The sequence below is a fragment of the Centrocercus urophasianus genome, unplaced genomic scaffold (genome assembly GCF_019232065.1).
Source record: "Centrocercus urophasianus isolate 14NV4802_14NV808 unplaced genomic scaffold, USGS_Curo_1.0 seq_11, whole genome shotgun sequence".
Taxonomy (NCBI): Eukaryota; Metazoa; Chordata; class Aves; order Galliformes; family Phasianidae; genus Centrocercus; species Centrocercus urophasianus.
The window spans coordinates 18714161-18725942 of record NW_024884253.1 but is presented as its reverse complement, the minus strand read 5'-3'; positions in this window follow the sequence as shown (position 1 = coordinate 18725942).

Sequence of the window (11782 nt, the reverse complement as noted above, 5' to 3'; positions counted from 1 at the left end):
GAAGGGCTGTGCTCAGAGCTGCTGTAGGGGCTAAGTTGTGTCTGCCTCTCTCTGTCCACAGAAACTGCTTCCACCCCACATGCCTCCCAGCCTGACTCTCCCATGGATGCCCTCATTTGTGCCCCAGGGCATGTCTCATAAACCATGGGCAGTGTATTACAAACAGCTCCTGTGAGCTGTACAGCGGTCCTATAATTAACCTGGAGAAGAGCCAGTTTGAAGAAAAAGCATGTCCGGTTCACTAGTGTACACACTGCTCTAATATAAGCTGAGACCTTGGCATGCTACAAGGAGCTGATGTGGAACCCACAGGTGTAAAGAGGACACTCTTTGGTTACTGTGGGAGCATGAAGAGACCAAGCAGAAGGGGAACCAACATTCTTAGTAGGCTTGCTCAGGCTCTTCATATGGATGGCCTCAGAAAAAAAGTCTCAGAGTCACCTCAGGAGTAGTGTTGATGTATGCAGCTGATGAAAATTCCAGTGCAACTGTCTGGAGCTGGTTTGGCATACACGCTCGACCATGGATCCTGTCCACTCTGCTACACAGTCAGTGTGCTCACTGGCAACTTCTGAGTACACAGCTTCCTTCATCAGTGATGGTAGTCTAGGTAAAATCAATTGTTAATTTTTAAGCAAGATTGCACAGGACCACCTGAGTGTAATGTGGTCTTGTGTGATTATGCCTACAAAGTGTTATTCATGCCAGAGGGCTTACAGAAGGGCTTTTTGTGTTCTCCATCTGTGGCTGCCTTGATTTTTAACGCCCAGTTCTCAAAGAAAGGGCACCAGACTAAGCAGCTGATACAACTCATAGGGGCTAAAGAAACACAGTTCATACTCAAACAGACAAGAATGCATTTCCAGGCTAGTAGAAACAGAACAGTCCAATAGAAATATTTCTATCAATGTTATACAATGATGTACTGGTAAAGATAGTCCAAATTGTCCACTTTTTATAGCTCATTCCCAATTAGGATTCAGCTAAGCCTGCTGCACACTGCTCAGCCTCCTCGCCACTGTGGTGCTGTGCTCCTGCACTGCTCCTCTGTGTCCTCAGGGCACTGGCACCAGCCTGCTCCGTGATGGAGGCAGGGTGTTGCAGACTGCCAGGGATATGATGTTTGTGTTCATCCTTTTTCACCTCATCTCCTCCAGAAGTATGACTGATGCTGGAAGGTTTTCTCTTCACTCTTTGTCCATTTGGAGTCATTTGAAATGGTTTCTGACAAGTCTGCTTACTTGCTCTTTCCTCATTAGTTTGTAATTCCATGCCATATAAGAACTTCCCAGATATAGTGTATTTTACTTACGCTAGAGGCTCCTTGTTTGTCATCCCTAAAAATGCAATTCACAAGCTTCCTTTCCTTCAGTGATTAATAGCTGGCCACACAAATGTGTGATTTGTGTTTACGGTCACGGCACCCCTGGTATCATTCTGCACTCTCACTAAGAAGCCTTCTCCTGTCATTACATACTTGTACTTTCAGGGGCTCCTTTTTAATCCCGTTTTCCTTCAATCACAGAAAGCTGTGGTTTCCTGATAAGCTAATGAATCGTTCATTAGTACTTCCAGTCACCCATACATCCTTGTTTTAGAGTCAATTCTGACACTTGACAAGAAGAATAACAAGCCTTCAGAAGAGACACAAAAGACATACACAGACACAGACAGAATATTTTGCTTCTAGTTGCTAGTTATGGCGGCGGCGCTGATGAGTTGGTTTACAGCTGCAGCGCTCTAATGGATAAACAATCTGGATTATGCCTCAGTAATTTCCACCATGACCATACTTATGTAGACATAGATTGGTGGTCTTATGAGTGATGAGGTTTCAGAGCATTTTCCTCTGCCATGGGCTGTTGCCAAATGCTTCCATCAACTGTTGGAGATGGTAACCATATACAAGAATTTGGTATCCAGTCCTGGCCATCTTGGTCCCACCAGGGACATTGCTGTCCTGGGTCACAAGTCTTTTCTGAACTACAGAGAAACTGGCAAGAATATGGTACTGCTGAACCAGCAGGTAAGTTTTTCCAAACCAGAACTGATGTTTTGCTGGCTTTTCTAGGAAGGATAGCTGATGTAGTTGTCAAATGCCTATTTGTTCTCGTGTTTTCAACTTCTTCTGGGGAGGCTTCATACAAGGGTAGGAGTCAAATATAGCAGGGATGAGATGCTAGAAAGCCTGCTGGAAACAGACCAAACCAGGCTCTGCAGATACACAGTATGCTCACAGCTATCTTGGACTAACCCTAACATTTTGGAGATAAGCTACAATAGGGCTGCTGTCTTCATAAACATAGTTGCCAGCTCTATGGAACTGGATGAATTTGGGACTAATGCCAAGTTCGGGTGATACTCCTCACATGAAAGACCATGTTTTTCATTTCTCTCTGCTCCTATACATTTGTAAAGTCTAGGTTACTTTTAATTATATATCTGAGAAAGTCAATAAATTAATACTTTGAGAAACAACCATGTATTACCCTTTTTTGATCAAAGTGACTGGTAGAATTCACATCATTTGATTCAATGACAGACACAGATAACTTTGAGGTAGTTCCTGTATACTTACAGAGAATATACAAAGTTCTGTTGTCCTGACCACAGCATGATGCAAGCAATGAGATTTAATTCCTGTAAAGTCTCCACACCCTTCAGAGACTAGTGTATGCCTAAAAGTTGTCTCTCAGCTCAGTCATGTCAGTACTGCCTCTCTGACTCAATATCCTTTGAGGTAAGCACGCCTCATGATAGAAGAGTGTGAACCACTCTCACGTCACAGTCTCTGTTTCCTTCATAGAAGATCCTGCAGTGGTTTGAACTGATCGATCTTTTTTCATACATCACAGAACCCTTCGTTTAAGCAAGGAGAAATCACCATAGGTAGGGTCAGCCACACTATCTCAGATAAGAGATTGCTCGTGCAGAGCTGAACTGTGGTAACTTTTCAGATGTACTCCATCACTTGTGGTTACCACTTGCTAGATTATCTGAGAACTTTTTCATGCTGTCTCAAACATGTTGTGTCTTGAAAATCCACTGTCACAAACGTGAATACTTGAAGACTTCTAGATTGGATGCTTCTGAAGCAGGTGGAAAGCTGCTCTCTGAGAGGAGATACTGCTGGCTATTATTCACTTTATTTATCATCACCTTATAGAAGTCTCCTGTGGTTAACTAATGATTTTTTCTTATTAGTCCAGGATATCTTGATCTATGTTTGTGCAGTTCTTTGAATTGTTTCTCTTTGAATTCAAATGGCATTTACCCCACATACTTTAACACTCAGTGCTACTGAATTCTTAGATAAATTTCTGTTCTCTCAAAAACTTAAGAAAGCTTTGCTTGAGCAAACCCAAGTGACCATCTTTTGGCAATAAATATGTATATCTTGACACTGTTCTTGGGCTGCTTGTCAGACTCCTGGAAAAGTAATAGTGCCTTTCACTTCAGCTGTCTCTGAAATAAAAGAAAAAATTATTTTCTTCTTCACATGGCAGGCAAGTTCAAGCCTTGCTTATACGCACCAGTGCAATTCAGTGCAATCTGTTTCTACTCCATGATTTTCTCCCATTGTATTTGTTTACATACTTTTATAAAATGTAAATTCAAATCACTTTGGTACAGGTTTACAAGTGAAAACAGCTCTGTTCTTTATCCTAGTAACACGTATTATGCCGCTGCTGATCTCTTGCAATAGCCTGCAATCAAGAAGAAAACACATTGTCTACTGGGAATTAATATGAAATTAGAAAGCTCGAGTAATGCATGTTTTTCTTCTTTCTCTTGCTTTTTTTTTAAATGCAGCTAGAGATCCTGAATATAGAGTAGCATTGGGTTCTTCCAAATCAGTAGAAATATGCAAATTCTTTGCTTGTTTTTGATGTTTCACTCATACAGCTCATACAGAGCTGGAACAAAAGCTTAGCTGAATTATTTTCTTTACTCACAGGCATGTAGAAACCTTGGATTTGCTGCTGAAGGCATAGCACAATGCAATTGGCAGAGATGCAGAAACATGTACATCTTGCCAAAGCATGCACAAAGAGGAAAATGGAAAGAGGAAAACACATGAATTATGGAATTATGGAAATGTCAGACCATCGGATTAAATCCTGATGCTGTTATGCCAATGTAAATCCATGAATACCTTTTTTTTTTTTTAATATTATAGCAGAAATTGTTCTCTGTTTTCTATTAAAAACAGTAATATCTGTTTTTAATATAAATTACTCTGTGGCTCCTGTTTGTACAGGAAAAAATACCTGCTTTTGAAGTGAAAAATTAAGCTCCTAGACACTTGTTTTCAGTTCTTATTCTGTGCTAGCTGTTATGACATATGCATGGAGACAGTAACATCAGATTTATGCATGTAAGAATCAGGCTGAACAACTGTATATGAGTTACTCTAATTGCATTTCCAGTAGAAATTGAGTTAAGTTAAACTGAATTTGACCTTGTCTATCCATTTTGTATTACTGACATTTTGAAAAGGTCCCAGGATCTGTCTCTGTTCCTTTGGTATGGCACTTCCATTGTCATTCTGACCTCTAAAAACAGTGTTACAATTCCTGAATGTTTCTGTTCCCCTTGGGTGGCTTGGCCTAACCCCCTGAGTGTTATCAACATCTTTGGGCCCGTATCAGCTATAAGCCAAGATCAGCTTCTCCACAGAGATTGTTTTGCTCACTTTCATTTCTCACCATGAAAATCATCAGTCCTACTGTTTGATACTGCTGAAGAGTTGGATCAGACACAGAACCTCATCCCAAATGCATCCCTAATGCAGCCATAAAAAAACATGTTCTAGGAGAATGTATACTTCTAGCACACTGTGATCTCAGCTGAACCTCTCAGGTGGTCATTGGCCTGCTAGAAAACTGGAGAAAAGGATCAGTGCATGAAGAGACCATTGGTGGCAAATGGTGACTCACCAGTCATTTTTGCCCAAATGAGCCACTACAGGTATAAATGGAATTTGCAGCACTGCAAGACTAAAGACAGGGCTCTGAGGCAGACTTGCAAGACAATTAAATTCAACAATGAACACCTAGCCATTGCAATGTCATTGTCCTCTGCTACTGTGAGGATGATACTGTTAGTCAGGGACATCGTATCAGTGTTTATGAGCATCTCTATGGAAGGAAATACGGTCATCCCTATCATTCAAAGGCAGTTTGAGTCCTCTCAGGACAAAGATGACCATGCTGATAAGGCTGCTGTTGGCAAGGAAGCCAGAGAGGTCTCCCATGATTCCTAAGCATCTTTGCCTCACAGAAGATGTTTAGGATCCAAGAGGTGACAGTATGAGTGCTTCCCATTGTTCTCTGTAAAAGGGAAAGCTTTAGGGATACTTACGAGCCATTTTTTCAGTTTGGAAACCAAGACTGCAGGCCTTCATGAACCAGCACTCTGTGAAGGGGAGATCAGGATTCCTGCATTACAGTCACACACAAATCCCACCTTGTGTCTCAAGACTGTTTAATTTTTCTATTAGTTTATGTGTCGCATTTTGCTTTGTTTTGCATTCAGAACACATTTCAAGATCCTTACGTTAGCCCCAAATTAAGTTTGATATGATTCGTCCCTATCCAGCAAGCAGACTCTTGCCCAGCCTCCTGTGTCTGCCCTGCTCACAGGAGAAAAGGTCTTCCTGGCCCTTCTCCTCTGCTTCTGATCCTGCTGTCACAGAGAAGCCTGACCTTCACTCTTTACTTGTGGTCTTCCCTCTACTCAATGCTTTGCTTTTTGACTTTTGGCCTCCCCTTTCCACTTTGAGTTAAATGTAAGCAATTACATGGCAAAAAGTCCAAGAAAGAAAATAAAAGCGCACACATGGAAACAAGAACACTTTGTTAAAAAAAAAAATAAATGTAAAAGTGTGTAACTGAATATGGCCATCCCCTTCTCAGACTCCTCTTTTCTCAAATTGTCAGTCAGTCACAGCTGACAATATCAGAATTACTGAAATTCTGCTATGCTAGATGGGAAGAAAAATTTGGATATTAAGCATATTCAAACAACCGTATTTCTGTGCTTAGAATCAACTAATGAAGCTTTCGTTGTTGTTGTTTAAGCCTCACTGAGGCTATTGCTGCCACATCCTTGAGTCTTTTCTTTATCAGTCATTATTAGTTTTATCCATTACTATTTTTTTTTTTAGTTCAACAGCATTGCACATTTTGTTTTTCTGTCCTAATTTGTATTCAAAATGCTTTCACACTCAGAATGTTGGCTCCATAACATTTTTTACAACTAATCCTTGGATGGAAAGGCTTCATTTCTGGATATGAACAAGTGATATAACGGGTGATCCCAAATAACAAGGATTAAAGAGACTGAGAAAATCAGTTTCTGTAATTCATAAGTGATAACAGTGGCTATCAGCACTATCTCCCAGGACATGGTATAACTGGAGTATATTTCACAAATCCTAGTTTAAAGCAGTAATGCTGACACCAGTCCTGGATTGCACTGGATTTTATTAACAAAAAAAAATTAGTTATTATGTGGCTACAGTTACCCCAGGATCTGAAGTGTGACTCATTTTTGTGTTCTGCATTGATCTTAGACAAAACTCTACATCTCAGCTGAAAATGTATTCAGTATTCTTCATGCTTCCATTGTATTCTATATAGATATTCTATATATATAATATTCTATTCTATTCATGTTTCTATTTTGTAATAGTGCAGGAGTACCTGTGGAGAAGATCAATTTGTGATTTCTGATATTAAAACTACAAGAGTCAAATAATTTTATTATTATAAAAAAGATTAAAATGACAGATTTTAATAAAAAGCAATATATAAAGAAGATGGATACGGGGATCTTGATTTCTTTACTTGATTTTTAAACATTAACTTTATCCCATAGAATTGAAGAATTTGGGAAGTCACTGCAGAACTGTGTTGTTATTATGGGATGACAACACACACCATCTGGGCATGGGATGGATGTAATTATCAATACCTGGCATGGTGCTATAAATGCTCCTTAGTTTGCTTTCAGTGTGTTAGGTTCAAGGTGAACCTTCAGAATCACCTTGAAGTAATTAGTGCCTGAAATCCAAAAGCTGTTGTTTTGTTGTACCCCTGAAATTCTCATGTTTCAAAAAGTATGTTAAACTATGAGCATAAAATGCAGCATTTGAAATCCATGCAAAGGCAATTGTTCTTTGATAACTGCATATCGCATAGACAGGACAGATTGATTCAAGTTATTTCACCAGTATATGTTTTTTTTGAGGTAAGAAAGAATAAAACTGCAGCACACTCTCTTAAGTCAGTATTTGCTATTTTATAGTTGGTGACTTCACTCCCTTTCTGGTCTACTGTAGCAAAGTTTTTGGCTCCTATCAGTGTTAGCCACTGGAAATGACTCATGCCCGGTAGCTCTGATTTCCTTTCCCTCAGCCTTTGTGACATTCTCCAGAGTACAGAATGAGATAAGAGGAATTGCTCTGTGGAAAACGCCCACCATTGCTGCTACTGTTAATGTCACCCAAAAAGATAAGTCTCAGCTTTAGCAGGAGCGAAGTCTGCTAAAAGTCCATGAGGAACAAAATCTCCTTAATCATTCTCTGAAAAAAAAGATCTCTTTAAAGGTGTATTTCCTGTTTACTTTGCATTGTGCTGAGTATCTGAGGCTAGGTGAGGTAACCTATTAGGAAAGGAATAATATTAGCATAATCACTGTTTTATTACAGCAACACAGTGGATGCACGGTGTTGTCATTTACAGACAAATGAAGGATGAGATGTTTCTAGCATAAAGGAAATCAACATCTCCTTATGCGTGGCCTGTTTGGGTGCCACAAACCACACAGCCATAATGTTCAGAAGGACTGAAGTCAAGATAGGTCATACTTTGTTCAGGGGACAAATTGACATGGGTTCCAAGCACCCAGCACTTGGCAATGCACAAACCTTCTGCTGTTCTCACAATGCTTCCTTTTCTGGTTTTCATGGTTGCTGCTGGGGGGGCCCCCCCCCCCCGCTTGGTGCACACCCAGCTTAAAGGCTTTATGAGGAGGAAATCAGTGTTATAAAGGAAGGTTTAATCTGACTGAGCTGGATGTGATTGGAGAAGTGCTCAGAAGGCATCAATTGATCAAAGGCTGGATTTACCAAAGAACTCTGAAATTACTGTAAAACACTTATGTGCTCTTTCTAAGCCTTTCTCATCAGTCTATGTGTTCAATTAAATGACTTAGAAAACACATTCTGCCCATAAATGGAAACATTTTCCTGACTATTACTGTAAAGTAATTAGAATAAAATATCTTAATAATATGATTTTGTATCTTTTTTTATTATTATTATTTTCAAGCACACTTCAGAAAAATATTTCAATTTTAAGTCTCACAACAGGATTTATTGGTGCCATCTACTGGCTATTTACTCCTAAATTTCATCAAATTATGAATAATATGTTTTAAATGCAGAATAACGAGAGCTTCTCGAACCTCATAACTGAATCAGCCAACATCAAACTATCTAATTGGCAAATCTGTAATATTTAGGTTACACTAAGTCAAACTTTGGTACAATGTTCCAAAAATATAATTCAGTTATGATGCTTTTAGATGTACCAGCAGGAAAGAGCTCAAGCCAGCATAAAAGTGCTCACGTGTAGCATCCAAGCACCAAAGCCACAAACCCCCCTGTATCTCAGAGCTAAGCTTCTTCATGACAGTTGCTGAACATTTTAGAGCCTTCCTCCCTCATGCATGAGCACAAGTTGCATCTTCACACAGCAAATGTGGTTGTGGTGTTCTCCACCTTTCCAGGAAGGACATCTATGATAAAAGTTGAATGAAGGGTACTGCAATTCACAGTCCAGGCAGGCTGCTTACATTTCTGGTGAAGATGAGTTTAAGCCAATGCATGGAGCATGGGCTGAAGGGACAGCACACAACCTGTCCCACTGCATCTGTCATGTGGATGGTAGCAGCCAGCAGAACTTGGAGGGGAGCTGACAGCCCCCACTGCTGAAACCTCCCTGCTAACTCCATTGAAAAACATCTGAAAATGACCTGAGATTTGAACTGTGCTCTAAATCTCTTCAACTCTTTGTAAAAAAAAAAAATATAAAAAAAATTGCAGTACTATAATAGTTTGAAATGGTGCCAGAGAAAGGTCAGAAAATTAGTATTACATTAACTGAAATGTTAACAATATCTCCTGAGCCAGGTGAGCAGAGTACTTACACATCTGAGCAGCTGCATCCCTAATCAGTGATATATTTGAGCACATGCTTAAAACACTTAATCATACTTAAAAGAGCTTTGCTGGGTGCCAATGAGAATGTTCACATTCCTCTCTCTGGTTAGTCGAGACCTTTATATAGCCAGAAACAAACATATTTAGATTGCGGCTCTGGAATAACTTGCTCAACTACTAAGTTCAGAGGAAGCAATATACATTAAAAGTGTGATTGAAGAAAGGGCTCATCCTTCCTCTTCTCTGCCTTTTTACAATCATGTAACAAAAACAGTGGAGTTTTTAAGGGAGGAAAACAATGTTATTTAGTCATAGCTGTGTTTCGGGAGACTTAATTTATGTATGAAAGTGCATTTTGATAGAAGGAGCTAAGGCATCACTTAATACAACGCTATATTACACAATATGACCTGCAGAGCTCACAGCTAAGGCTGCTAAACTCCTCACCATACTCTATTTTCAGATGCTTTGGCAGACTGGCCCAGTTCTATTGAAAGGGTGCCTATGTCAGCAAAATTTCTTATTAAGGTATCATGAAAATCATATTTTTCCTATATTAAAATTATAACAAAAGCTTTTCTGAGAAGCTGTCAACTCTATGTGCTGGGAAGCACAGATCATTCACTTGCTATTGATTGTCCTACGCCTTTCTTTTCTTGTTTCCAGGAAAATGCCTCCAGGTTTAGTCAACGAAATTTAGAAGGAAGGAGAAATCAGTAGAAACCTGCTGGAGTCTGAATCTGCACTGAGCACAACCTATCTGCAAAGTTCTTGTGTATCTGAGGAACGGAACTCAGCAGAGCACCTCAGTAACTTCATCAAGAGCTAGGCACTATCTGTCTTAGGGCATCTTCTGCAGAACCTGAGTGGGAACTCCTGTACTCTCCCAGTGCTCTTTTGCCAGACTCGCTGCATATGTCGCCTCAGCACTCATGAAAAGAAAAATGTAATGTTTCTCAAATGAGAAGGAGCTACTGAGAGACAGTAGAAGCCAGCTGGATGTTGAGAACTGGAACGACGACAGAGGATAACATAGGCCTTTGTAGGCTGGAGCACATTAACTTCCACAACCTGTACATAACAAGATTTCATTAATGCCACCTGTGAAACCCGCTGGGGAAATGTTAGTCACCTCCCCACTTGTTTGTATAGCAAATTGAATTCCATTACTGCTATCAAGTTACTCCATTTGTTCAAATGACTGAGCAATGTGGATCGGAGGCAGGTAGCTATAAGCTTTCTTGTGACTCGTACAGGTGCCAAGATGGTTTTACACAGGGGAATCCAGTGAGGTTTTGTGTACATTTCTACAGGAAATTATGCACAGAAGATCTGCACAGAGAGAGAGATTTTGTGGTCCTCTGAATAAAGCCATCATAGAACGGCTTAGGTTAGAAGGGACCTTAACACCCACCCAGTTCCAACCCCCAGGCATGGGCAGGGCTGCCACCCACCAGATCAGGCTCAGAGCTCCATCTAACCTGTCTGTGAACACATCCAGAGCTGGGGCACCCACAGCTTCTCTGTGCAGCCTGTGCCAGATTTTTGTAACATCTAACCTAGATTTCTCTTATTTTAGTTTAAAACCACTCCCCCATGTCCTATCACTATTAGATCACGTAAAAAGTTGCTCCCCTTCTTGATTATAAGCTCCCTCACTTACTGAAAGATTACAGTGAAGTATCTCTGGAGTCTTCTATTGAAGAAGCTTGCAGTTTCTCTAGTGTGCAGCTTCATACTCTCCACCACCCGCAGACAGATAGGCAGATGACTCTGATGCTGGGTAAACATGCCTGACTGCAGACTACCCTGCAGCACGTCAGCAGAGATGGAGCACTGCCTGAACATCTGCAGACCATTTCTGAGGCTGGTTTGCATGTCTCGGTATCTGGTGGTTCCTGTTCCTGCAGCACAGAGCGAGTCAGGCAGCCGCACACCTGTCTGATGAGACCTGAGGAGGCCCCACACAGTGTCTCATGGCTGCCTCCCCTTAGCAGAGGCCTGGCTCTTGATCTAATAGGGCTCAGACATAACAGAAGATGTGCATAGACCCTTGAGCTCAGCCTCCAGAAGGCATCCACCACGAATGCCAGCCAGAGCCAGGTGCTCCTCTGTCTGAATATTATTGTCTTTTTTCTCCTAGCTGATCCTGGTGCTTTGCATGAACGTTGCGTAGGTGCCACACTCACACAGATTGGCTGTCAGATCCTGACAGAGCATCGTCAGTGTGGTTCAGCACACTGCCTGGAAACAGATCTCAGCAAGAGCTGACAGTAGGGACAAGTCCACTTCTTGATACCTGAAATTCTCTAAGTCACGGTTACACAACGTGTTGCATAGGTAATAAGCCTTGTCAGGAAAACACAACTGCAAGATATCATAGAGAAGGGATTTTTTCACCCCGTATTTCTGCGAGTGCTTCGCTGAGATTCCTCGAGCTCAGGGCGGACGGACGGACGGACTGACCAACAGCCGCTCACCAGAGCGCAGGCAGCGACCTGCCGCCCGCTGCCGAGGGGCGGGCAGCGCCGTGCCTCCTCAGGGGGAGGGAGG